The 26,358-nt window shown below is 38.7% G+C and overlaps 1 long non-coding RNA gene across 1 annotated transcript in view; it reads left to right on the top strand.

Annotated features, from left to right (window-relative positions):
• Positions 1 to 24,572, top strand: part of LOC119472003 — a 25,654-nt gene extending 1,082 nt beyond the window's left edge. The window contains exons 2-3 of the long non-coding RNA XR_005201106.1: positions 16,175 to 16,254; positions 24,453 to 24,572. This is a non-coding gene — a long non-coding RNA (uncharacterized LOC119472003). The remainder of the gene's footprint in view (positions 1 to 16,174; positions 16,255 to 24,452) is intronic.
• Positions 24,573 to 26,358: the final 1,786 nt, after the last annotated feature.

The following is a 26,358-nucleotide window of genomic DNA, read 5'->3' as shown; positions in this document are numbered from 1 at the left end:
GCAATCTCCGCCTCCCAGGTTCAAGCGATTCTCCTACCTCAGCCTCCCGAATAGCTGGGACTACAGGCGAACACCACCACGCCCAGCTAATTTTTGTATTTTTAGTAGAGACGGGGGTTTCACCATGTTGGCCAGGATGGTCTCGATCTCTTGACCCTGTGATCAGTTGGCCTTGGCCTCTCAAAGTGCTGGGATTACAGACATGAGCCACTGAGCCCAGCCTGTAGAAATGTTTTAACTATACGTATACATAATATTATATTCCAGGCAAGATAAGAAAAATAAATACAATATTGTTCATCAAAACAAAAATAAAAGCAAAACCAAAGAACATGAAAAAACAAAGGCCTCAAACAAAATGAGACTAACAGAGTCTCTGGTTAAGTCAATGCTAACCAGAAGTAGATGTACATGATTGAACACTGTGTAGGTGTTAAAATTAATGTTTCCAAAGATTTTTCATAATGTGAAAGAACAATTATTTAAATGTTATAGTTAGCTATAATTGAGTGGCTGGTACTGATTTTAGCATACAAAAGCACAATAAAATATTTATAGTCATGGTCTTGGTCAGTGGGATTTTGTTTGATTTTTCATTGTTTGGGGCTCTGGGAGATTTGATATAACAAATCTCTGGGAGATTAATTTTTCAACATTATTCCTAAAGAGCACATGACATTTTTTATAATTATAAAAGAAAACCTTTGTTAAAAAAAAAATTCTTTCTTTTGTTGTAAAAAGAATAATAAAGACTCTAAATTTACACTTCCTTTACACTTAGGGGTTATTTTACTTAAACACAATCCAATGACTCAACACCTTAACCTCTTACCAGGAGGCCCTGCTGAGATCACCAGGAGATAATTTTTGATGCTGATTAGACTGATTTTTTGTTCCTGAAAGGGTGCAATGGATTAAGTAACCTAACCTGGGTTTATTCTTCTGTTGTGTGTATCGTTACCCCAGTATTGCCTATAGGCTTGTTTGAGACAGATTATCGTGGGTAGAACCCTGAGTCCTGAATTGTGTCAGAGAAGCCAGCATGCTGGAGCCTGTGCACTGTGAAAAGCCGTCTTAGTTGAATAGCTAAGCCACAGGTGCTCCTCAGAGAAAGTCTAACCAAGGGTCACAGGTATGAAAACTGGTGATAATCAGAGCTCTTTTACTTCTCTAGCCCAGCATTTTAAAAAATTTCATTTTTAAATTAAATTAAATTAATTATTATTATTTTTCTTTGTCAAGGTCTCACTCTGTCACCTAGGCTGGAGAGCAATGGCAAGATCATAGCTCACTGCTGTCTCTAACTCCTGGGCTCAAGTGATCCTCTCACTTCAGCCTCCCCAAATACTGGGATTACAGGCATGAGACACTGTGCCCGGCCTAAACTTTTGTTTCATAGATAATATACAAGTCTTTTACTATGAAACTCCAAGAAGACAACTACCATGTCTCTTGTGCAATCATTCGTTCAGTTAGCAGTTTTCCTGTTGTGTTCTATGGAGCTTATTTAGCTTAGATGTTAAAAGCATAAATCTTTGCAGTCAGTATCATGAGCCTTTGATCATGGCAGGAGGTGAGACAATGCATGAGGACCTGCACCCGGGTCCATTTCCCAGCCTCTGGGCTAAGGATCAGGCCATAGTCAGGGCCCAGGGCAGCACCTGGTGGAGCCTGTGTTCCCTGCACCCACTTTACCTTTTAGGCCGCACACAGTCTATTCCTGACCTGCTCAGGTCTCCTGCTAGCTCTATTCTGAAAGTGGCTTGCTTCACTAGGGGATCACTTGAAGGTCCAAGAGAGGACCACAGAGCAGGCATTTTGCAGAGGATGAGGAAGGAGCTTGGCTTTCCAACCATCATGCAGGTATGGTGAACAATAAGAACATTTAGCAAAGTGCCTAGCACACAATAAATGCTCAGCAAATGCTATTACCGATCTGTTGTTCCCTTAGTATATGTGAAGGACAAAGACAAAAATAATAACCATGAGAATACAAGCTTCAACAGAGGGCACTATTTAAGTTTAATTCTTGGTATAATCCATAATGGAGTCTTTTAAAAAAATAACTGGGCTATTGTCCTGGCCAAATTCCAATACTTTGTATTCAAGCTAATTACATTCCTCCCCCACTGGATAAATTATTCTTCACTTCCCCCATAAAAACCATCATGTTGTACTTGTAAAACAAAATAGCTTCTGTGTTCTACCACACAGAATGTGTGGTACCAATCCATAGTGTATTTCTCTGGATGACTAATTTGAAAGCTGCATTGGGATCTGTTATAGTAGGATGTGAATTTTGTTCAGTGATGCTTCTAAATAATGATTCATTTTCTATTATATGGAACAGCATCACCAACTATGTTCTCCAGGTAACTTGGGACAATTTTTAAAGTATTATCTGGTTGAGACTAGGCAGATGCAAGCTATTGAGCTTACCGCTAAGTCACTGCATCTCTTAGCAAGCCATTTACCTCATTGCTTTGATTCTTTTATTATGCCAAAAGTCTGAACATTCATAAAATGGCTTAAGTATTCCACATTCATCCTGAATTATTAAGACGTACAATTTTAAGATAAAGCTGGAGAGAAAAATACTAAGAACTGTTAAGAAATTACTATTCTTCTTCTCCTCTGAGTTTGGTGCCGCATAGGTCTAAAATCCCTATCTGACAATTGATTTTGGAGTGTGAATTCATTTCTTGAGATGACAGAACGTGGAATGGGTGGGAGTAACTAACTCATTGTGGCAAATGTTCATGAGGAAATAGTAGCTTAGGGCCTGAGGTATAGCTGAGAGCAGAGCTGGCTTCCTTTTGCGAAGTCCTGTTGGTGGGGTGAAAGGATGTGGGGAGAGGGCAAATGTTGTGATCAGGGAGAAAGCTCTAGTCCCATGCTACTTTAGGACCATTTAAACCCTAGTTCCAAGACTTTTACCTGCTTTTAAGAAATGTGCCTAGATCTAAACTGTGTTAACTACTTAATTCATTATTATTATTATTATTATTATTATTATTAGAGACAGGGTCTGGCTCTGTCTCACACATGGGAGTACAGTGGCATGATCACAGCTCGCTGCAGCCTCAAGCTTTTAGGCTCAAGCTGTCTTCTTTCCTTAGCCTCCTGACTAGCTAAGACTACAGGCATGTGTCACCACACCTGGCTAATTTTTGAATTTTGACATATTAGGTCTTACTAGTTGTCCAGGCTGGTCTTGAACTCCTGGACTTAAGTGATCCTCCTGCGTTGGCCTCCCAAAGTGCTGGGATTAAGTCACTGCACTTTGCGTAAATTCTTAGTTTTTAAAGACTTCAGAGAAGAGACAATTCTCACCGAGTTATCTTTTGCTACATTGTAGCTGTTTGGAAGGAACCTTGTTATTATCAATGGACAATTAATTCCCTATGCCTTGTTTGTGCAGCCCCCGCATACCTAGTACTATGCTAGTCCTGTGCTCTGTGTAGATGGAGAATGGTGGTCACCAACCTCTCCTGTATTTGAGGACTTACTGAATTATTGTTCCTAGTTCAAGCTGAAGTAACCCAGGTCTGTAACTTTCCCTTTCTGCCTTTACTTCCCAAACTTTCATCTGAAATGTTCTTCTCTTTCTAAGTCTCCACTGGTAAAGCAAGGTAGATAATTGAGGCAATGACGTGCATCCTTCAGACCTAAATAATTATTTGGAACTCAAAGTACTCGAATAATTCAATAATAAGACAGCTTTCTACCTGACTAATTCTAAAAAATAATCTCAATTATTTGTCTTTTGGTTTCTATCTATTGAGGTACTATATAATTTTTATTTTTAAATGTATTGTCTTAGTTTCTTTGCAAGGATTGGGGGTGGAAAGAATACACCCAGATCCTACCTTTGCAAGGATCGGGGGTGGAAAGATTACAGAACATTAGATTATCATCTCAGTTCTTGCTGTCATATTGTGTACAAGGTGTAGCCCTTTCTCTGAACTGGAATCAAATGGGTGACTCCAGAATAGATTATTTACTGTAATATGAGTCTTGTTGGTTTTCTGTGTAATGATATGTCCACATGGTTTTATAGTGCTATATTTTATTTCTCAAAATGTTTCTCTACAGTTAATGAACTATGGACATAGAAGTAAAGTCCCTGTTTTAAATTTCTCCAACAAATGGAAGAGCTTGGCACGTGGTAAATGTTCAATTAATAACAAACTCACACAAATAAAGAAGGACTTCCGGATGCCAAGGAGGGTAGATTGTTCAAACTCAGTAGCTCAAGACTATCCCGGGCAATGTGGAGAAACCCTGTCTCTACAGCAAATACAAAAATTAGCTAGGCGTGGTGACTCATGCCTATAGTCCTAGCTACTCCAGGGGCTGATATGGGAGGATGGCTTGAGCCTGGGAGGCGGAGGTTGCAGTGAGCCAAGATTGGGCCACTGCACTCTAGCCTGGAAGACAGAACAAGATTCTGTCTCAAAAAACAAGCAAGAAAGCAAGCAAACAAACAAACAAAAACCCATGAATGTATAGGGAAAATTGCATACTGAGTCATTAGCCTTCATTGAAGCCTTCAGCGTGGTGCATCAGGAACTTGAAATTTTACTTAAATTTTGTGAGCTTTGCTATACCTGCCATGCCTCAAAAAAAGGGAGCAGAATAGCAGCCTACTCAAAGCAAACATCTCTTTCTGGTTTCATAGTTTTCTCAGTACCATTATTCCCTCTCTCTCTTTTTTTTTTTTCTCAAAACTCTCACTTTTGATGATTTTAGCTCCTTCGTCTCATAACCAATCAGTCACTGTGATCTCGTGTCAGGTCCTTCCTTCCTGTTCCCATATCCACCCCCATAACTGGGGTTTAGATTGCCTATGTATTGACTACTGCAATGGTGCTTCCTGATTGCAGGTGCAGCCGGAAGCCCTTCTCTCCCTAATCCCTGTCCATGAGGGGTCGTGTGACCTGGTCCCCAGAGATGAGACTGTGGCAGGAGGGCATGGGTTATGCCTATTTCAAGAGATACTCCTGTTCTTACAGCTCCTTGCTCTCTTCTCTGAGCTACCCTTCTCAGGCTGCTCCTGCCTTACCGTGAGAATGGAAGGCTGTGGCAAGTTAATGATGATGAGACTTCTGACCTTCCTCACTCTGGTCCTTGTGAATAGCTGGCGTGACTCCCAACCTTGTTACAGCACAACCACCACCATCCCCTGCCTAAGAAAACCCAGAGAGAGTAGAATATTGAGAATTAAAGACATAAACTCTAAAGCCAGGCTGTCTGGATTCAAATTCCAGTCTGTTACCAACCCACTGTGTGACCTTACAAGGCTTACTGAACATTGTACCTTAGGTTCTTGATCTGCAAAATAATAGTACCTACCTTGCAGAGTTATTGAGAAAATTAACCTCATTAAATATAAAATGCTCTAGATACTGTCTGCTACATATACAAGAATTCAACAATTATTAGACATTATTACACTGCTCAAACACACCCTCACTGCTGGGTAATTTTCCTCACTTTGTGTTTTTAATTAGATATTTATTAGATGCTGTCTCATAGTACTAGTCAATTTATTTGCTTTTGGAAGTGTTGAACACACAGTAGAATATTCCTAGTATATTTGGCAGGAACAAAGATGAACAACAATACAAACATCTGGATCATCTGGATCTCCAGGACAAAAATTTGCAGATGGAATATTATTAACTCCTAGCATGGACCTTGAGTGTTCCTTCCAAATCTCACCCATTTCCATTCCCATCCCCATAGATAACTTCCATTTGGAATTTTGTGTCTATCATTTCATTGAGTTTCTGCAATTTTGTCATATACAATTTTAATTTTGAATAATAAACCATGTAGTAGGCCATTGAAAGATGGGCTAAAGTGATATGCACAACTTTTAGCATGGGCCACATAAACCTTCCTGTCTAAACCTCCTCCACTGCTCTCTCTGTCTCTCCCTCCCTCCCTCTCTGCCAGTCAGATGGATAAATGCAGGAAATGTATCAAAGGACTCTGAGGCTCTGTACAATGGCAAAGCTTGGATACAGAAAGAGCCTGTATCACCCCTAAAGAAAGCCATCTAGCCCAAAACACTTATGTTAGCCTGCTGTAGGAATGAGAAATAAACTTTTATGTTGTCAAGCCATTTATATTTAGGATATTTTTTTGTTTTCTGTGAAAGTTAATGTACCTGACAAATACACATATTAGCACCAGAAATGGGGGCTGCTATTACCAAGAAACTAGAATAGGCAGCATTACCCTAGCAGCCAGTTACTTGGCAATATTAACATTGATATTGGAGGTAGGAGCTAAGATGACCTATATTATACAGTGGTTCACCACTTGTTAAAGCTATTGCCTAAGAAAACTTGGGTGACAAAACTTGTGCCTACTAAACTGGTAGTTCCAGAGGAAGTAATTGGAAAATATCAGTGTTTGGAGTATGTTGGCCACCACTGGCTGCCTTTGACAAAGTATTGCATTAATAGATGAGACAAGGACATATTTATATGCAGAAATGAAAAACTTAGTCCTAAAATTTGGTGCTCTGAAACATTGGAAAGACCAATTGCAGCTAAATAACCCAACAGTAAGATGTAGAAACAAAAAAGTCTCTGAGAGACAAAGAAGCAGTAAAACTTCTTGATTAAACAAAGTGACTTAGACCTAGAGAAAGGATCAAATTAAAATGTGGCTTTCCCACATATTGTTTCAGATAACCATGGATCACTGCCAACATGTTGAAAAATAGAGGCATGGAGTGAGAAAGCTTGGGAATAAATCAGGCTTGAGAATGATCCCTAAGAAAGAACGATGAGTGTCCTTATTTGCATATGGAACTCATTCGAAGCAAATGAACCAAAAACTTACTAAGTTTTTGAAAAGATTAATAACCGAAGAAAGCATGATCCTCGATTAAAAACCAAAACTTTTGACTGTTTGTAACTGAAAATATCTCTGGGCCCCATACTTGGACGAACAGGAGTTAGGCTCTAAAAGCTCTACTTTCTTCAAAGGAAAGGACAAAATTGTGATTATCTCATTCCTGTTCCCAACTGAATATTAGGTGAAATAATAGATAGCTTGTCATTTAAATTGCGGGTCACAGGGCTCCATGGAGAGGACTTCACATCACCCAGAAGTCCTGGACTTGAACTGGATACAGTAACTGAATGGGACTAGAATTGCCTCCCATGGAAAAAGGGGAAAGTGTTCTACATATCAGAGGATGAGCGAAACAGGTGTTTCGTGTCCATAAATGAATGACAGGCTGTGGCTACGATTGGTTAAGTGTCCACCACACTGTCTTTTTTCTCCCCTGGGTGCAGATCTGGGCCACATTTTCTAGCTTCCTTTGCAGCGAATGCAGCTGTGTGACTGTAGCCAGTGGAATATGGGCAGAAGAGGTGTGTATCACTCCTAAGTTTGGCCCACAAAATGAACATCAGTGTTATCCTCTATTGCCTCCTCTTCACCCATCTGATGGCAGATGCAACAAATAAGATCAGTGGACTCAGAGGACCAGAGTGATGGAAGAGTCATGGATGAATGGAGCCTGGGACCTGAATCATTACTAAAGGATGAACTACTTAGAAATGTTGCTTAGGCCAGGCGCAGTGGCTCATACCTGCAATCCCAGCACTTTGGGAGGCCACAGTGGGTGGATCACAAGGTCAAGAGATCGAGACCATCCTGGCCAACGTGGTGACACCTATCTCTACTAAAAATACAAAAAATTAGCTGGCTATGGTGGCACATGCCTCTAGTCCCAGCTACTTGGGAGGCTGAGGCAGGGGAATCGCTTGAACCAGGGAGGCAGAGGTTGCAGTGAGCTGAGATAGCGCCACTGCACTCCAGCCTGGCAACAGAGCAAGACTTCATCTCAAACAAAACAAACAAAAAAAGAAATGTTGTTTGATTAAAAAAACATCCTGTTGGACTGTTGCATGAGTAAGAAATAAGCATTTGCTTTTTTAACTACTGAATTTTGAAGTTGTTGCAATAGCAAATGGCGCACTTCTACTAATACAAGCGCTATATAGAAAAATCCAGGAAAGAGGTATTACTATTTCATGTGCAATGGTTAGAGAAATTGTCACATACACATAAATACTTAGGCAGACACCTGAGGAAATGAGAAAGAAGGTTTGGGGATATCTGGGAGAAGAGCATTCCAAGCAGAGGGGCCGGCAAGAACAAATGCTATATCTTGTGGACACATGCGCTTGGCACATTTGAAGAAGAGCAAGGCAACCATTAGTGAGCTGGACAAGAGTAGCAGGAAGCCGGGTGTGGGGATACACAGGACCTTGTAAGGACGTTAGATTTTATTCTGAATTTGGAAGCCTAGAGGTTTGAATAAAGATATATTTTATTTGCCATTTTTTTTAAATCCCACTAGCAACGGGGGTTAGGGGATTGTAGTGGATAATCAAGAATAGAAGCAGAAAGACCACTTGGGAGGGGGCTGTTTAAATAATCTAGGTGAGAAGTGATGACGGCTGCAGTGGAGGTCGTGAGAAGGGGTTGGATTCTGGATTTACTTGAGAACATATAGGGTTTGCTGAAGGATTGAATGTTGGTTATAAAACACACACATAATGTCACACACACGCAAAAACAGGCACCAAAATGACCCCAAGATTTTTGGGCTGACCCACTAGAAGGATGGAGCTGTCATTACTGACATGAGAAGACTGGAAGGAGGGCAAATTCTAGGAGAAAATCAGGAGTTTGTTGTGGACACGTTAAGACTGTTGCCTCCTCAGCCTTACCACCACCAACCTACTCTTCCCCGCTTTCTCCATCTGTCTTGGGTTTTCTCGCCATCTAAGAACTTCTTCTCTCCTACTACCCTTTTCTAGTTAATTCCTGTCCCCCAACTCACATATCAACTAAGAAAACTTTTCCAGGGAATAATTCTTCCTTTAACCTTAGTCGGATTTGGCTCTCCTTGCTGAGTTCTGCCCATCACAGCTTCATCTTAGTTCCTTGTTTTGTCCTTTTCGTCACTGAACTGTGAGCACTCTGAAGGCAGGAGTCTCTTTTGTCTTCATGCTCATCATAGTGACTCCAGCTTCTAACACAGAGCTTGGTATGTGCTAGGTGCTCAAAAAATGTTTACTGAAAGAGTGAGTGAATGAATGAATGTATGAATGAATGAGCACACCGTGTCCCCTTCAAGAGACTTCTTCCAGAGAAATTCTGGTAGAATCTTAACTTTAAGCATGGTTAAACTACTGAGCAAGCAGCTTTTCCTGAGCAATTAGTATTTATCTGACATTATAGACTTTGAAAGTCAAATATTTCACTTTTTTTTTTTTTTGATACAGTGTCTCACTGTGTTGCCCAGGCTGGAGTGGAGTGGCACAATCACAGCCCACTGCAGCACTGACCTACTGGTCACAAGCGATCCTCCTGCTTTAGCCTCCCAAATAGCTGGGATTACAGGTGCATGTCACCATGCCTGGCCAAAAATTTCACTTTTTACATTAACTACTAAAAGCTTTTGGGCAAGTGCACGACCCATCTGTAGCCTATATGTAGGTCCTTTTGACATAACGATATTGATTGACTTACGACCTATGCAACTTACGACCATTCGACTTTACGACCACAATCGCTAGCCACGACTGCTCTGCGTCTGGCAGCACAAATGTTGCCCAGCTGGGCGTACGACAGTGCGGACCAGCTTCCGGCAGCACTACCATCTCTGCGTGCACCATTTCAACTGTACATATAGCCTACTCAACTTACGACCAAATCTTGTTACGACCGGTCCACGGTCCCGACTGTGGTCGTAATTTTAAGCTTTGTTCCCGCTTGTTTTCTGTCATTCTTGGTTTTCCTCATCTGTTTGCCTAACTGTATTATGCGTCCTCATCATGTGTATATCCTTGTAAGCAATTTTTTGGTCACTTAATGTATTTTTTATTTTCCAGTAATTTTATTTTTTTACAAGCTTTTTTATCATACAAAATTTAAAACACGTGCAAATGTGGAGACAATAATATGAAAAAGACCCATGTGCTGGTGACCAAGCATTAACAATGATCAACACGTGGCTAATTGTGTTTCAGCTGTCTCCCCACTTTTCACTCTCATGCTGATTATTTTGAAACAAAATCCAGACATTATATAAATTATAAATATTTTAGAATGTTTCTCTAGAGACAGAGACTCAAAATATATATAATGACAATATTACTCTCATACGTAAAAATAAGAAATTCCTTATCATCAAATATTCAATGTTCACATTTTGCAAATTGCCATACAAATGTGTGCGTGTGCGTGTATGTGTGTATTTAACAATTTGATTCCAGATCCAACTCCAGTCTATACATAGAGATTGCTTAATAGATCTCTCAAGTCTCCTTTGACCTCTTGGTCCCCCTCCTTTTCTTTCTTTCTTTTTGTTACCTTATAATTTTCTGTTGACAAACTGGGTCATTTGTACTGTAGAATGTCCTGTAGTCTAGATTTTGTTGATTCCATCCATGAAATGTTGTTCAGTGTATGTTTCTATGTTTCTTGTATTTTTTGTAGATTAATAAATAAATCTAGAGCTTATTCAGATTCATTCTATTTTTTAAGCACGATTACTTCGTAGGTATGTCCATGTTACTTAAGTTTAGTTCTCCCTCTCTCTCTTTCTCTGTCTTAATCTCTATCTACCCCACTCTCCCACCATGCCAGCCACCACTGATGATTATTTTCTAGGTCCATTACTTTATTACGTTGGCATACTTTTCACCTGACTCTAGAATTTCTTTATCATTTCTTAGCTGGAATAGTTCTATAAAGGAAAACATCCCCTTATTTTGTTAACTAATGTAAAATACATATAGGAAAAGCAGGATAAATGCTTGACTCTTTCTGTTTATTCACCAATTTTCAAAATAATAATTGATTACTGAACATCTTCTGAAGTTATCCATCAGTGCTTTTAATACTTCATATACTTATGAATGTACTTACATTTGATGTATTATAGATATTATTTTTAGTAATGTTTAGAGTGTCCCATCTTTGGCTAGCAGAAGCCTATTTAAGATGTATTTTGATCTCTTTTGACATGACCTTGATTCTGGTATGACAAGGTGTTCCAGGCTTGTCATACCTTTTCTGTTGCAGACTTGGAATTGGCCATTTCTCCAAGAACAGGTTATTTTCAGTGGAGCTTGGTATTTAGAGATCTCAGTTAAAACTCTGAGAAAGCTTATTGACACTGGTTTAAGTTTTTTTTTATTTTTTTTAATATAGACCTTTGCAATTAGGCAAAATTAGGAAACGTATATATTTTTTGCAGATATTTATTTATTAATATTCTTGCAAAATACTGAAAGCAGTGTCTAATGAGTTCAAATTAGATCTTCAAGCCCAAAATATTTGCTAATATCACAACCTAAAAAAGTTCTGTTTTATTGTGATAAGAACACTTACCAGATCTACCCTTTTAATAGATTTCTAAGTATAAAACATGGTATTATTAACTATAGGCACTATGTTGCACTGCAGCTCTCTAGAACTTGTTCATCTTGCAAAACTGAAACTCTATAGCCATTGATTAGCAACTCTCCACTTCTCCCCTCGGCCTCTGGCAACCACTGTTCTACTCTCTGCTTCTGTGAGTTTCATTATGTTAGATGCCTTATGTAAGTGAGGTCATGTAGTATTTGTCCTTCTGTGACTTACTTCACTTAGTATAATGTCTTCCAGGTTTATCCATGTTGTCATATATTTCAGCATTTCCTTCTTTTTTAATGCTGAATATTGTTCCTTTACATGCATCTACTACACTTTCCTTACCCTTTTATCCATCAATGAACATTAGGTTATTTCTACATCCTACATCTAATATTGTAAATAGTGTTGCAAGTGAACATGGGAGTGCAGATATCTCTTTAACATCTGAACTTCATTTCTTATGGATGTATACCCAGAAGTGGGATTGTTGGATCATATGGTAGTTCTATTTTTATATTATTGAGGAACCGTCATACTGTTTTCCATGATGGTTATTTTGCATTCCCACCAATAGTTCACAGGGTTTAAATCTCTCCACATCCTCACCAACACTGTTGTCTTGTGTTTTTTGGATAATAGCCATCCTAACAGGTGTGAGGTGATATCTCATTGTGGTTTTGGCTTGCATTTCCTTGATGATAGTGATATTAAGCATTTTTCCACATACATGTTGGCCATTTGTATGTCTTTGGAAAAATGTCTACTAGACATTTTTAAGTTGGATTTTTTTTTTAACTGATGTGTTGTCATAGTACCTTATATATGTAGGGTGTTAACCCCTTATCGGATATATGATTTGTAAATATTTTCTTCTATTTTATAGATTCCCTTTACATTCTGTTGATTGTTTCCTTTGCTCTGCTAAAGCTTTTAATTTTGCTGTAGTCCTGAGTATCTATTTTTGCTTTTGTTGCCTGTGCTTTTGGTGTCATATCCAAGAAATTATTGCCAAGACCAGTGTTAAGAAACTTTTCTTATGTTTTGTTTTAGTAGTTTTATCTTTCCTGGTCTTATATTTAAGTCTTTAATCCATTTTGAGTTGATTTTTGTGTATAGTATAAGGGTTTAATTTTTTTTTTTAATGCGGATATTCAGTTTTCCCAGCACTGTTTGTTGAAGAGACTATCTTTTCCTTATTATACATTCTTTGCACTTTTGTCAAAGACCAGTTGACTACATATACATGGTTTATTTCTGGGCTATTTGGTTCTATTGATCTACTTGTTTGTCTTTATACTAGTATCATACTGATTTAATTACTGTAGCTTTGTAATCTATTTTGAAATCAGAAAGTGTGATGTCTCTAGCATTATTCATCTTTTTAAAGATTGTGTTGGCTATCCAAGGTCTTTGTGTTTCCATATGAATTTTAGGATTTTTTTTTCTATTTCTGTAAAAAATGTCGTTTGGATTTTGATGGGGAGCATTTTATTCTTTTGATGGTATTATAAATGAGATTGCTTTGTTAATTTCATTTTTACATTGTTAATTGCAACTCTATAGAAATATCATTGATTTTTGTATACTTACTGGTAACATACAGCTTTGCTAAGCTCACATATTATTTCTGTCATGCTTTATTTTAGTGGATTCCTTAAGATTTTCTGTATACAAGATTATGACATCTTCAAATAGAGATAGTTTTATTTTTTCACGTCCAATCTGAATACATTTTAGTCTATTCACTTGCCTAACTGCCCAGCTAGACCTTTCAGTACAATGTTAAATAGAAGTGGTAAGAGCAGACAGATATCCTTGTCTTATTTCTTATTTTAGGGGAAAGCCATTCAGTCTTTCACCATTAGGTATGGTTAGCTCTGAGTTCTTGATAGATGCCTTTCATCAGGTTGAGGTTGTTCCCTTCTATATCTATTTTGTTGAGTCACCTAATTCGTAATGGTATTACTGATTGTATTTACTTGTTCTTGTATCCCTTCTAGTTTAGTCTTACATTATGACATTATTTTTACTTTAAAAATCTTTTATAAATTCTGCCACCTTTCTTTTCAAATTTTCATTTTCTCCAGTTATCTCATTTTTTAGTTTTTCTTAATTCTGATTTGTTATTCTTTATTAGCTTCTATCATTTCCTGTGTTTCACTTAATGGCTGCTAAATATCATGTTACACTTTTTATCTTTTGTAGGTATGCCTTTTGACTCATTTTACTTGTTTGTATAGATGTTTTGCCTCTCTCTGTCTCATGTAATATCTTTGTATAAGTTCAACTCTCATATTTTTTGGATGCTAATTTTTAAGGAGAATGAATTTTCCAACATTTCCAGTGGGGCGGTAGTTAGGGTAGCTTTTCTAGTTTGAGGCCTCTAATGTGCCCTTTTCTGTTGTTTTCACGACACGTATCTGAACCTTCTCTTTCTTCTGTTCCTTTTGTCACATCCTGTGCAATTTGGATTCTTTCCTAGCAGTTTCTCCCTATTGTGGGATTTTGTCCTGGAAGAGAGCTTTGGTGAAATAAAAGTAACCCGAGCCACTCTCTCAGCTGGCATGGGGCCATCAGGGAGTCTTCATTGGGTTCTCTTATTCTCAGGGATGCAGATGCCCTGTTAACCTTACTTCTTCCTTCACTGAGGATGACCTCACATCAGTCTTGCAGCTGTGTGTGCTTCGTCTACCAGTATATAGGGGTGTGTAGGGGATACCTTGTCACCTAGTTTGCTGCACACATTGCCCAAAGGATTATACTTTTGTTCTCATATTTGCTCTGCCTGTGCTTTATGAGAAGACTCAAGAATATTTTAAAACTATGCCTCTCTCAATACCATCTACCCAGAGTTTCTGAAAAGTGTTTAAAACTCATTGTGAGGGAAGGAAGATTATAAAACAAAAGAATGAATAAAACATAAAGCTCTCCCTCAGATATATTATAAGCCTCAGTTATATATAAGTAATCCATATCTATACATTTTCTCTAATCAAAAGATGGAAGAAATACGGCTATGCCTTCACAGTTCGTGACAAGCTGCTTGCTTATTAATTAGCTTTAAAGTCAGTGTTTTGATTTTTGCTCCTTTCTATTTCTAGGAAGGGCTATGCAAACATTTCAGAAAGATGAGAAATTGGTTTATTCTCAAACCACAGAGGCAGCTTTCATTCCTCGTCTGCTTCCTTTACCTGCTTGTCCATCCTCAGTGGGGATAGAGAATGGCTGCTGTGGAGTCATGCTGTGAATATACTCAGGGGCTGGTTAACAGCCTTATTAAGAAACTTAATAATATTTATTTTACAAATATAGATGTATCTGTGAATCTTCTATAAGCTCATCAATGTTTCTCTGAGTTAGTATATCCCAACTGATTAGCCTGCTTTGGTAATATTGTGTGTGACTGTCAAGCAAGAACTACCTCAGGGCTCCTACAAACTATGAGGCTCACCCTGAAAAAGTGACTATTCCACATGACTATAATAATCATTTTGTATTCACTGCAAGGGATACTTTTCTGACATTCTTTCACATAAAAAGTTTGTCTCAATAATTTCATTTGAATAGTGTAGTTTTCCTACTTCTAAATTAGCAGGGAGTTTTTCTCATTGATTTTAATCTATTTTCATCTGACTACATTTCCAATTTACTATGATCTTTGGGATTCAGAACTTATCATTAAAGGCAGAAGAACAGTTTTGGTCCATAGGAAACTAGACTTCTATTCAATCATTCATGTTACTGATGCAAGTATTAAACAACACTGAACCAGAAGTGTTCAACTCTTCTAAATGTAATCATGTATATTTACAATCTAATACTACACTGTGTTATAAAACCCTTTAGTGGAATAGGTTGCTTTTGGAATCTGTGTAGATAGCACCATGATAAGCATTCAATTGTTACTGGTTGATACTGTTGAAGGAAGAGAGGAAGCAAGGAAGGAAGGAGAGAAGGAAGGGAGAGTGGTGTGTAGGTAAGTGCTACAGGATGATATACTGTAGTTTTTGCAAAATGACCTGGGGAGGGGGAAAGTCTTATTTTTAATTCCTTTGTGGGAAGGTGCTAAATGAAAGTATAAAATATTTTACTTAAGCAAACTATTTAAGAATTATTTATGTTATAGAAACAAATGCAACCAGCAAATACCTCCCCTCTGTTGGGCATAGGCAGGGGGACTGAGACAATCAGATTTTTCCAGAGGGAAGCTCTAGTGTTAAAATTTTGCTTTTATAGACTATATATTTTTAGATTAAAAATAAGCATTGATGGGCCAGGTGTGGTGGCTCACACGTGTAATGCCAGCACTTTGGGAGGCCAAGGCGAGGGGATCACAAGGTCAAGAGATTGAGACCATCCTGGCCAACATGGTAAAACTACGTTTCTTCTAAAAATACAAAAATTAGCAGGATGTGGTGGCACACTGTAGTCCCAGCTAGCCTCGAGGCTGAGGCAGGAGAATCGCTTGAACCTGGGAGGTGGAGGTTGCAGTGAACAGAGATTGTGCCACTGAGCTCCAGCCTGGCGACAGAGTGACCCTGTCTCGAAAAAATAAAGAAAGAAAATAAAATTAGCATCGATGGAAATGTTTTATGAAGTGCTTCTTTACACCTACATCACTTACCATTTCCTTTCAAGTAGATTGTGCAGATGTTCTTGAAGCCAACGCATCATCCATCACCAATTTAAAAATATATTCCCTGGATTCTTTTTATAGCTCATATTTAAAGCTGAAATAAACAGTAATTGTTGTGTCATGTGGAAACTCGCTCCTGTCAACGGAAACCAAATTGTACAGTAAGAGTTGTATTTTCAATGACTTTTGTTTACTAAGATTGTCAAAATATAGTCAAACCCCATTATATAATGTCTTATTATTACATGGATGTAGATATACTGGGGGTCAAAAAAGAATTTTATTTAATAAAATGATTTTACAAGTTGGAAATTTGTGTTTGTTTCTATTCCCAATATAAGAATTATAAAGTTGCACTATAAATATACGTAAGTTTGTCTTTAGTCCTCTCAAAATAAAGAATTTAATATAAACTTGTAAAGCTTTAACTTGCTATTAGATCATTTATTGGCCTGTCTCTTGCCATTTGACTTAATCATTGATTTAAGGACTTAATCACTGAGCTGTTTAGCAAACTGTATATTCAGCTTTAGGTGCCTCCTTGGCTGCATGTGGTGATTCTGCATGTGTTTTAGACAATCTTAAGAACTGTGGGTGACCCATATCTGGGTTTCCAGTGCAACGTGTACATGTCTCTGTCCTAGCTCTTCTCACCGTGTACTGTAAATGTGATTACTGATCTGTCTCCCCTATCAGACTCTCACCTCCTTGGGACCAGGGACCAGTTTATCCTTTTCTATGTCTCTTATGCTTATGACTATTCCTGGCAGAGAGGAAGCACTCAGTATGTATACTTTATGAGGCTCACTAGAACCTTTCTCCAGTAATGAAAATTGGCTTTTCTAATTTTGTAAAGTATACAGAGTATTATCTCTCCCCTGAATGGCTGGAGACACAAATTATCTGACTGGTGTTCTCTGGTTATGGGCACAGGGAAACACGGTTGGGCTTTCCATTTTTCTATTAATTAAATTTCAGTAATGCTTGATTAATTCTATGCATTTTTCCTCTCCTAGGAATAATGATATGTATATTTTGACCCAAAAATTCTACCTCAGGGAATCTCTTCTACAGAAATAAAGGCACCTAGGCATAAGGGATCATGATTAAGGAGGTCTCTGGCAGCATTTCTTGCAGAGGCAATAAATTGCAATATCCTGACTGTCCATCTACAGGGCAGTGTTTGAATAAAATTTGTTATACCCATACTACAGAGCTATACATGTATAGATACAATTTTTTTAAAACATGGAGTCATACTGTGTATAGTCATTCTTAGGTATCTGCAGGGTATTGGTTTCAGGACTTATGGGACACCAAAATCTGCAGTACTCAAGTCCCTGATATAAAATGGCATAGTATTTTCATATAAGCTGTACACATCTTCCAATATACTTTAAATCATCTCTAGTTTACTTATAATACCTAATGCAATGTAAATGCTATAAATAGTTGTTGCAGTATATTGCTTTTCTTATTTATGTTATTTTTATTGTGGTATTGCCATGTTTATTGGGTTTTTTTTCTCTAAATACTCTTAATTCGTGATTGGTTGAATCCTCAGATGTGGAACCTGTAGATATGAAGTGCTGACTATAAATCATTCTTTCTTTCTTATTTAAAACATATCTTGACATCCCTCCAGGTTAATACAGATAGCTGTTTATTATTCTTTAGCATGGATATTGTATTAGCTGAGTAGAGTAAGATTAGAAAGAGGAAAGAGAGAATGGAGATTATTATTTTTTCTTTATACATTTCTTTGACTTGTATTGAGCACATATCACTTTTGTTATTAAGAATATCTGACAAAGTTAAAAATGTGATAGTAAATGTTCATTCAAAAAGGCCTGTCTTGATTTTTCAAGGTTACTTGGAACCAACTTTCTGAATATGATGAATAATCAAGATGATTAAACACTTTGATGACAAATTTAAGATGTAATGAGTCCGCTTTTTGTTCTTAGTTTTTACAAACTCAATTGAACCATGTCTCTAAAAGAGCAGTTTCACAAGGATTTTAGATAAATGTAGTAGCATTGGAAAAGCCACACGATTTCATAGTTGAGGAAAATAATTAGGATATTTAAGTTCTGGCATCTTTTAAAAGTCAGTTTCAATATTTTATGGTCACATTTACTATGTATTTATACGGTGTGCCACGTGTGGCATATCAACCAATGACACCCATTGTTGAGCAGCTAAAATTCACTCTAACTCACATTATTCTCTCCAATTCTTTATTTTTGTGGTAATATATCTTTCTCCCTGTTATTGTTAGTTACTACTTTGACTAGATAGTCTTGTGATTTTTCACTATTCAGCTGTCATTTAAAAATCATATTGACATACTTTCCCTTGTCAGGCTGCCCTTGTGAGACAAGCATTTTAAGTGTTACAAGGAGGTGCTGTTACTATTACAAAAGTTATTATAGGAAGGATAAAAGGACTTGGTTGGAAACAGTAGCCCCATACATGAAAAAAAAATAGTTACATAGTTCCAGATCGTTGTAACAAGAGTGTAGGGTACATAAATGATCTCAGGTCACCAGATTAGTGCAGATAATAGAAGGAAATATGTGAACCCACGGTCCCTGCATGGGTATAAACTGGGAAATGCAGAGGAATCCGCAGCATGGTGTACTAGGAGCAGAACAGGGTGCAAACATATCCTGTGACTGGTTATCAGCAGAACACTGGGCCTGGGTCCAGCTACTTTGATCCTCTAGAGAAGCAAGATGGCTGCATTATGTAAAGCTAATTTGGTAGAGTTCACGGGGAGTACAGAGTTGGGTCCTCAAGCAGACTCGAGTGACCTTGCTGTAGGACATATAAGGGCTTGGGTGCCCACTATTCCCCTAAACAGAAATTCTTGATATTGCTTTGATGTTGTTTTTTCTCCTTGAGAGGCAATTTTGTCACTCTCAAAACAATTCTAAGGCAAACAACAATAATAACGATGATATGTGGTGTTCTGATAATTTACGACATTCTGTTGCTATTTCTGATTCCAGGATCTAAACAGTAGTCCTTTTTCAAACTGGTCTTCTGTCCTTCCCAGCAGATGGTACTGTGTGGTTGGAAATCTTTACAGGATTCCTGTAGAACCACAGTGACTTTGATGTGTCATTATGCCAAGGCCCAGAAGCTATGGAACATATTACCTTACCAAGAAAGGCCTGCTTTGCAATCCTTTGGCACTTGCAAAAATGGTCTTCACATGGAGAGTCCCAGAGTGTGTCTTACACAGTAATAAATTACATTACCAACAGCCATTATGACCTCAGTGAGAAATGCATACAGCCAAGAGCAGCTACATGTTACTGTCAGTTAATTAGCATTGGTATTCATTAAAAGTGGGAGTGAGGGCCCGGAAATGATCCATTACTCATGGTGAACGGAGTCATGGGACAGCATAAAAGCTAGCCAAGCAACCACTGAAAGCAAGAAACTGGAAGCAGATTAGAGATCAACGAATTGGTTACTTGGTTATAATTCTTTGCTAGGTGCACATACACTCACACAAAAACTCACACACACTCATACACTCAGACCACACTTGTAACTTCACACACATATTTCCATTAGCATCCATGGTTCATGTTATAGGTTGAATTTTTGCCACCCACCCAAAGAAGTATTGAAGTTTTAAACCCTGGTGTCTGTGAATGTGAATTTGTTTGGAAACAGGGACTTTGCAGATGTAATAAATTAAGATGAGGTCATACTTGGTTAGGGTGGGCCCTAATCCAATATGACTGGCATCCTTATAAAAAGAGGAAACAGAAACATAGGGAGGAAAATGCCATATGACGACACAAAGACACATAGACACAGAGGGAAGACGGCCATGTGATGATGCGTACAGACTGCAGTTATGCTGCCACAAGCCAAGGAATGCCTGGGGGTATAAGAGGTAAGGAATGATCCTCCCTTAGAGGATCTCGGGGGAGTGTGGCCCTGCCACCACCTTGATGTTGGTCTTCTACACTCCAGACCTGAGAGAGAATACATTTCTTATATTTTAAGCCATCCAGTTTGTGGTATTTTGTGTGGCAATCCTCGGAAAATAATATTGTAGCTCATGTTCATGAAACTCTCACTCAGGTTCTGCCTCAATTCAAATTCAAGCACAATAAGCTCATGTACTCTTACTCTCCTACTGTAATCAATTGCTGTGTTTTGAGTAACATGGAGGATTAGTCAGAATTGCAAGGTGGACAATTACTACTTTTTGCACTGCTTTGGAAGTAAGGAAAACGTACTCTTTCACTATGATTCTTCAACCCAGAGACAGTTGTGATAGATTATAGCCAATATTTTTATTTAGCATATATTTTTCTCATTACTAAGCTAATTTTGATACTCTAGTAAACTTTCTCATAAATAAAGTAGTCCTTGGGGGAATTTTTTTTTTATGAAGGAGTCTTGCTGTGTTGCCCAGGCTGGAGTGCAGTGGCGCAATCTCAGCTCACTGCAACCTCCACCTCTTGGGTTCAAGTGATTCTCTTGCCTCAGCCTCCTAAGTAGCTGAGACAACAGGCATGCACCATTGTGCCCCACTCATTTTTGTACTTTTAGTGGAGATAGAGTTTCACCATGTTGGACAGGCTGGTCTTGAACTCCTGACCTCAAGTGATCTGCCCACCACAGCCTCCCAAAATGCTGGGATTACAAGCATGAGCCCCCACACCTGGCTTTAGGGAAGTTTTTCACATGGCATTTTTTTAAACCAATTTCAAATGTTGGCAGAAAAAAATGTTCACAGAAAATTTAAAATAGACTGTGCACGGTGGCTCATGCTTGTAGTCTCAGCACTTTGAGGGACCTAGGCAGGTGAATCACTTGAGATCAGGAGTTCGAGATCAGCCTGGTCAATGTGATGAAACCCCTGTCTCTACTAAAAACACAAAAAGTTAGTCGGGCGTGGTGGTGTGTGCCTATGGTCCTAGCTACTAGGGAGGCTGAGGTATGAGAATCGTTTGAACCCAGAAGGTGGAGGTTGCAGTGAGCCAAAATTATATCGCACTCCTGCTTGGGCAACGGAGCAAGACTCTCAAAAAATAAAAATGTTTAAATATATGATCTTCCTATCATTCACTTTTTAAAAACTATGTTTAAAATAAGATACTTTCCCGATGAATATTTATTTTCCTTCTTTAAAATGATCTATATCATTTGCTTTCATACGTATTTACTATTTGCAGTGGTTATGGTAGCTTATATTTGTGTGTTGAACTTTATAGAAAATATAAATAATACAAATTGGTTTTGTTATCAAAGTGTTCATAGGCTATACATCATGTTCCTGAATTTATAGCTCCTTCCCACCATACCTTTTCTTTGAGCTTCTACTGATGAATCAAACTGTCTGCCTCTACATCTCCAATTGGCTACCTTAAAGACAGTCAAACCAAACATGCAGAAAACCAACCTGGTGATGCTTTCTGTCATTCCAATTCTCTTTCATGTTCTCTGGCTCCAGGAATGGTGCCCCTCTCCATCCAAGTTGAAAACCTGTGCTGCAAGCCTAGCATCTCCATCTCTCTCCATCTTCATCATTCTACTTTTATCTAATTAAACACCACTATTTTATTTTATCTCCTAAGTGTCTCTGGAATCTGTTTTAATTTCTTCATCCCCTTCACCACTAATTTAGTCCAAATTACTATGATCTTTCCTCTAGATCACTGCAGCAGCCATCTAATGGCAGAAGAATAGCCACATTGACTTCCACCCAAGCCTCTTTTTTACATGGCAGCCAAAGGTATATTTTTAGAGAGCAAATAGTATGCCACCTGCCTTCTTGCACTCCAAACATGGTACCTTCTTACCATGAAGATGTAACCAATGCACGTTTCTCCTTTTAACTCCAAGGTTTTGCACCTATTTTTTCTTCTTTCTAGAACGCTTTTCTCTCCTGTTTTCCTCCCTGAATTCTTCCCATTGATTACAATACATCATTCAGAATTCCACTCAGACACTTCTTTACGAAAGTCTTTCCAGGTACCCCAGAACAGATCAGGGCTCCTGGTAGGATGTTTATTGATTCTGTCATTTATTTAATAGTTACTGAGCATCGCTGCCTGGGCGGGGGCGGGGGGCTCAGAAGACAAGGTCTCTGCTCACATAAGCTTATGATATAGTTTCAGGGAGATGATAACAAACAAGTAAATAAATAAGAAATCACGAAGTAGTGATAAGTTCAATGATAGAAACAGAATTGAGAAAAGCATTAGGCTTCTCTTAGAAGATGAGATCTAATCTCAGACTTGAGTATCAAAAGGAGCCAAGGACATACAATTCTATGGGAAAAGCATTCTTAGCAGAGGTTCTAGGGAGAGAGAGATTCCATGGAGAAGAGAAACATGGATAAAGTGTGTGAGTAAAGGGGATTAGATTGTATAGAAGACATAATCAGGGGCAAGCCTAGGTCAAGGTGAGGTGTTTGGAATTTCTTCTGAGTTTTAATGGAAAGTCATTGAAGGGCTTTAAATAAGGAAATGCCATGTCCCCATTTATATTTTCAAAAGATCACTCTAGCTCCTGTGTGTAGAAGGATTTGGGCTGTATAAGCATTTAAGCGGAGCTATCAGATGGAGGCTACTGCAGTAGTCCAGGTGAAAGAGAACGGCGGCTTAGATTAGGATAGTACCTGTGGGGTTGGAGAAAGATACACAAATGGAGGGTGTAGGTTGGCAGTAGAGTTAAGCGAAATTGTTGGTAGATTGGATAGGGGCATAAGGGGAAAAGAGGAATTAGGGATGCTGTCCTGATTGTGCATCTAGGTGAATGGTGGTAGCAATTATGGAGGTGTGATGCAGCTTTGAGGGTGGGGATACACGAGTCCAGTTTTAGGCATGTGAAGTTTGAGATGTATATTAGACAGCCAAGAGGATGTGTCAGATACACTGTAGCTTCTAAGAACCTGGAATTCAGGAGTTAGGTGAAACTTGGAGTCACAAATGGGGAAACCATATAGATATTGAAGCCATAGGCTGAGATGGAACCGTGAAGAGGGACGAGCATTGAGTTTTGGAACATCCTATCATCTGGAGATAGAGCAGAGGACGAGGTACCAGCAAACAGTCCTACAAAGGAGCAGCCAGTGAGTCAGGACAACCAAAGGCTGGTGGGTCCAGTTAGCCAAAAATAAAAAAAATCTCGTGAACTTAATCCTACTTCAGGAATTCTATTATTGTTGCAAGTTCATCAAAGAAATCTAAACAACCCCTTCTTAATATATTTGATAAAAGCTGGGCATGGTGGCTCCCACCTATAATCCCAGCAGTTTGGGAGACTGAAGCGGGCGGATTACCCAAATCAGGAGTTCAAGACCAGCCTTACCCACGTGGAGAAACCCCATCTCTACTAAAAATACAAAATTAGAGGAGAGTGGTGGCGCATGCCTGTAATCCCAGCTACTCGGAAGGCTGAGGCAGGAGAAACCCAGGAGGCAGAGATTGTGGTGAGCCAAGATTGTGCCATTGCACTCCAGCCTGGGCAACGAGTGAAATGCTGTCATATATATATATATATATGAATTCTGTTTCAATCATCAAAATTAAGTTTATTTCTCCTACCAGTAGGAGATAATCATCCCTTGGAGTAACAAATCTCATTCCCCTTAGTAAGTGGACACAGAATTAATAGATTTTTCTGTTTCCTAACCCAAAAGTGGTAGTTAGCTCCTTGCCTCCTTTCTTTTTAGGTATCCAATACCAATCAGGTAAAAGATGAATTAAAACATATAAAAATAACAAATTTATGTCTGAGGATCATGGTCAAATACATTTCCAACAACGTGTGAACACATCAAATGTTGAAAGAAGAAGGTAGGACACCCCGTATATAGTGGTCATTTTGTAGCGTTGCACTGGATATGCGTGTATCTCTATTCAGTTTAAACAGTCAAGGAATCTTCAAAAGAAATAAAGTTTGGGAGAGCAGGGAACGGAGAGAATTTGAAAAGATAAGCATAAATAATTTGCCATATCCAGGCATTTTCCACCCTGGGTGTGTTTGCATAAACCTGCGTGTGTGCTTAAGGGTCAGGATCCAGCATGCTCACTTGGGGTAGGAGAGGCTTGTATCAAAACATTCATCAAAACACAGGCTGCATTCCATTTCCACAGCCCAATATCAAGATTGCCCAGAATTACATCTTATGCCATTAGACATCTAATGCAAAGCCATCAAGGCTTTCAGCTTTCCTCGGGGACCCCTTGGGAGGAATTTCTGCCGAGAGTCGGCAACTCAGACCTGCTGCCTGTCAGGAAAGAACCGTGGTACAAGTTTCAGGGAGGGCTTCCGTTGTCAAAACAATAATAGCTGTAATTTTCTCTCCCTCTATTTACAGGAAACAAACTCTTCCTTCCTGTCCTCTGCCTGTAGCAGAAAATAGACAAGCCAAGCAGATGTCCAGGGATGGCGGAGGAGTACCTCGGCTGCAGCTTCCTTGGGAGAAAACAAACTCAAGACAGCCCTGGGGGCTGGGGGTGGGAGTCCGGGCCGGCAGGCGTGGGGCTGGGGGGTGGAAGGTGGCACAGTATTGTGCTCAGGTTCCCAACTCACTCAAGCGGATTGCCCGTTGCCTTCTTTCCTCCCTCCCTCTCCCTTTGTCTCTTTTGAACTTACTGTGAAACAAGTGAACTATATATGGCCAGGGAAATCTCCAGCAGTCCCAGTATTTTTAAACTCTTGTAGTCTCCTGTTTGCACACTCATGTGACGTAGAGGAACTAGATCCAGAGAGTTTCTCATGGGAATCCGGGATGTTTCGCCGTTACTGCTGGCTTTGGTTGCATGTGTTTTTGCCCCTTGTTAATGCAGCCCTTGGGGTTTCATTTCACATCTGAAAGACTTGGGAAGCAGCAGTTTCTGTGAGTGCGCTAAGAATGTACCAGGGAGGCTGTGTTCACGGTGCCTGTGCAGGATGGTCATCGAGGGCCTAAGAAACTTTGCAGCCTGTGTAGCTGGCCTGACTCAGACTGAAGGGTGAACTGCTGGGCATCTTAATACAAACTGGGGGGCATCAGCAAGGACGAATTATTCTCAGAACATTCCACCAGCCCTTCACTGTTGAATTCCTCATTGTTGTCGGGTTTTTTTTTTTTTTTTTTTTTTTTTTTTTTTTTTTTTTTTTTTTTTTTTTTTTTTTTTTTTTTTTTTTTTTTTTTTTTTTTTTTTTCTTGTGCATTATCCAATTTTACTCAAGCGATTTTACAAATATATGCCCTTCCCTTCAGCGTGTGTTTCCAGTGACTCTTTATTTCTCTTTTCAGATCCTCTTGCTGACATCCTTTTCACCACTGAAAAGATGTTTCAATATGTCCTGGATTCGAAATTATTTTATTTTATAAGAAATACATTTTCAAGCAATTTATTCACAAGAGTGACATTATATTTGAGGATTAAATGAAAATAGGGGAACAGCTCCCATAGTTACTAAGTGGAAAAAATCACCTTTAAAACAGGATGGAAAATGAAATAGTCATTGTGGGTGTAGCTTCTTGTAGGAATACTAAATGTAGTTAGTTGTCTAGGTTATGCATTACATAACTCTAAGTGCCGCCATTCATAATATGGATTTAATTACTATGATTTTCTATCATATATTAGTGAAATGTCTTGAAGGAAGGATCCCTTCTTCTATAGGGTACAAAGGGGCCATATGGACTAGTACTATTCACTCTTTTTGAAGGTAAGAATGAATCTTACTCATTTATTTTTTTCCTATTGCAATTTACCTATTATAATCACTACTATTTACAGAGAGCTAACTTTGTATCAGACACTAGTATAAACAATGTTATGCTGGTAGTAGAGTTGAAAAAAGAAAAAAAGAAGCAGCCTTGACTTGCAGTGCTTGCCAATTTCCATAGTGTAAATATTCCCACCATAGCCATGTTCAGGCTACCAAAGTTCTTGAAAGCTCAATGTAGTGTCAAAGAAGGGATGATCACAATTGGCTTTCCTAAGCCAGTATGAGTTGGCTGCAACACGCTATTGGTTCTATAATAAGTAATAACAGGCATTAATTGCCTTAAGAATTAATGAGTGTTATTTGCTCTATAAAATATTATTATGCACCCTCATACAGATATAGAAACTGAGGCAATGAGAAGTTATGTTACGTTGCGTAAGGTGACAGAAACAGTAAGCAGTGGAGCCAGGCTTTGAGCCCAGGCTGCCTAGCTCCAGAGCACATGTACATAGTCCCTAGACCTTGCTGGAAGCAATAGTGCAGGTGTCAGCAAATGATTT

Source organism: Cebus imitator, unplaced genomic scaffold, assembly GCF_001604975.1.
Source record: "Cebus imitator isolate Cc_AM_T3 unplaced genomic scaffold, Cebus_imitator-1.0 Scaffold81, whole genome shotgun sequence".
In the NCBI taxonomy this organism is placed as follows: domain Eukaryota; kingdom Metazoa; phylum Chordata; class Mammalia; order Primates; family Cebidae; genus Cebus; species Cebus imitator.
The sequence above is the reverse complement of the archived record's forward strand: the minus strand, read 5'-3'. Positions and strand labels throughout refer to the sequence as shown.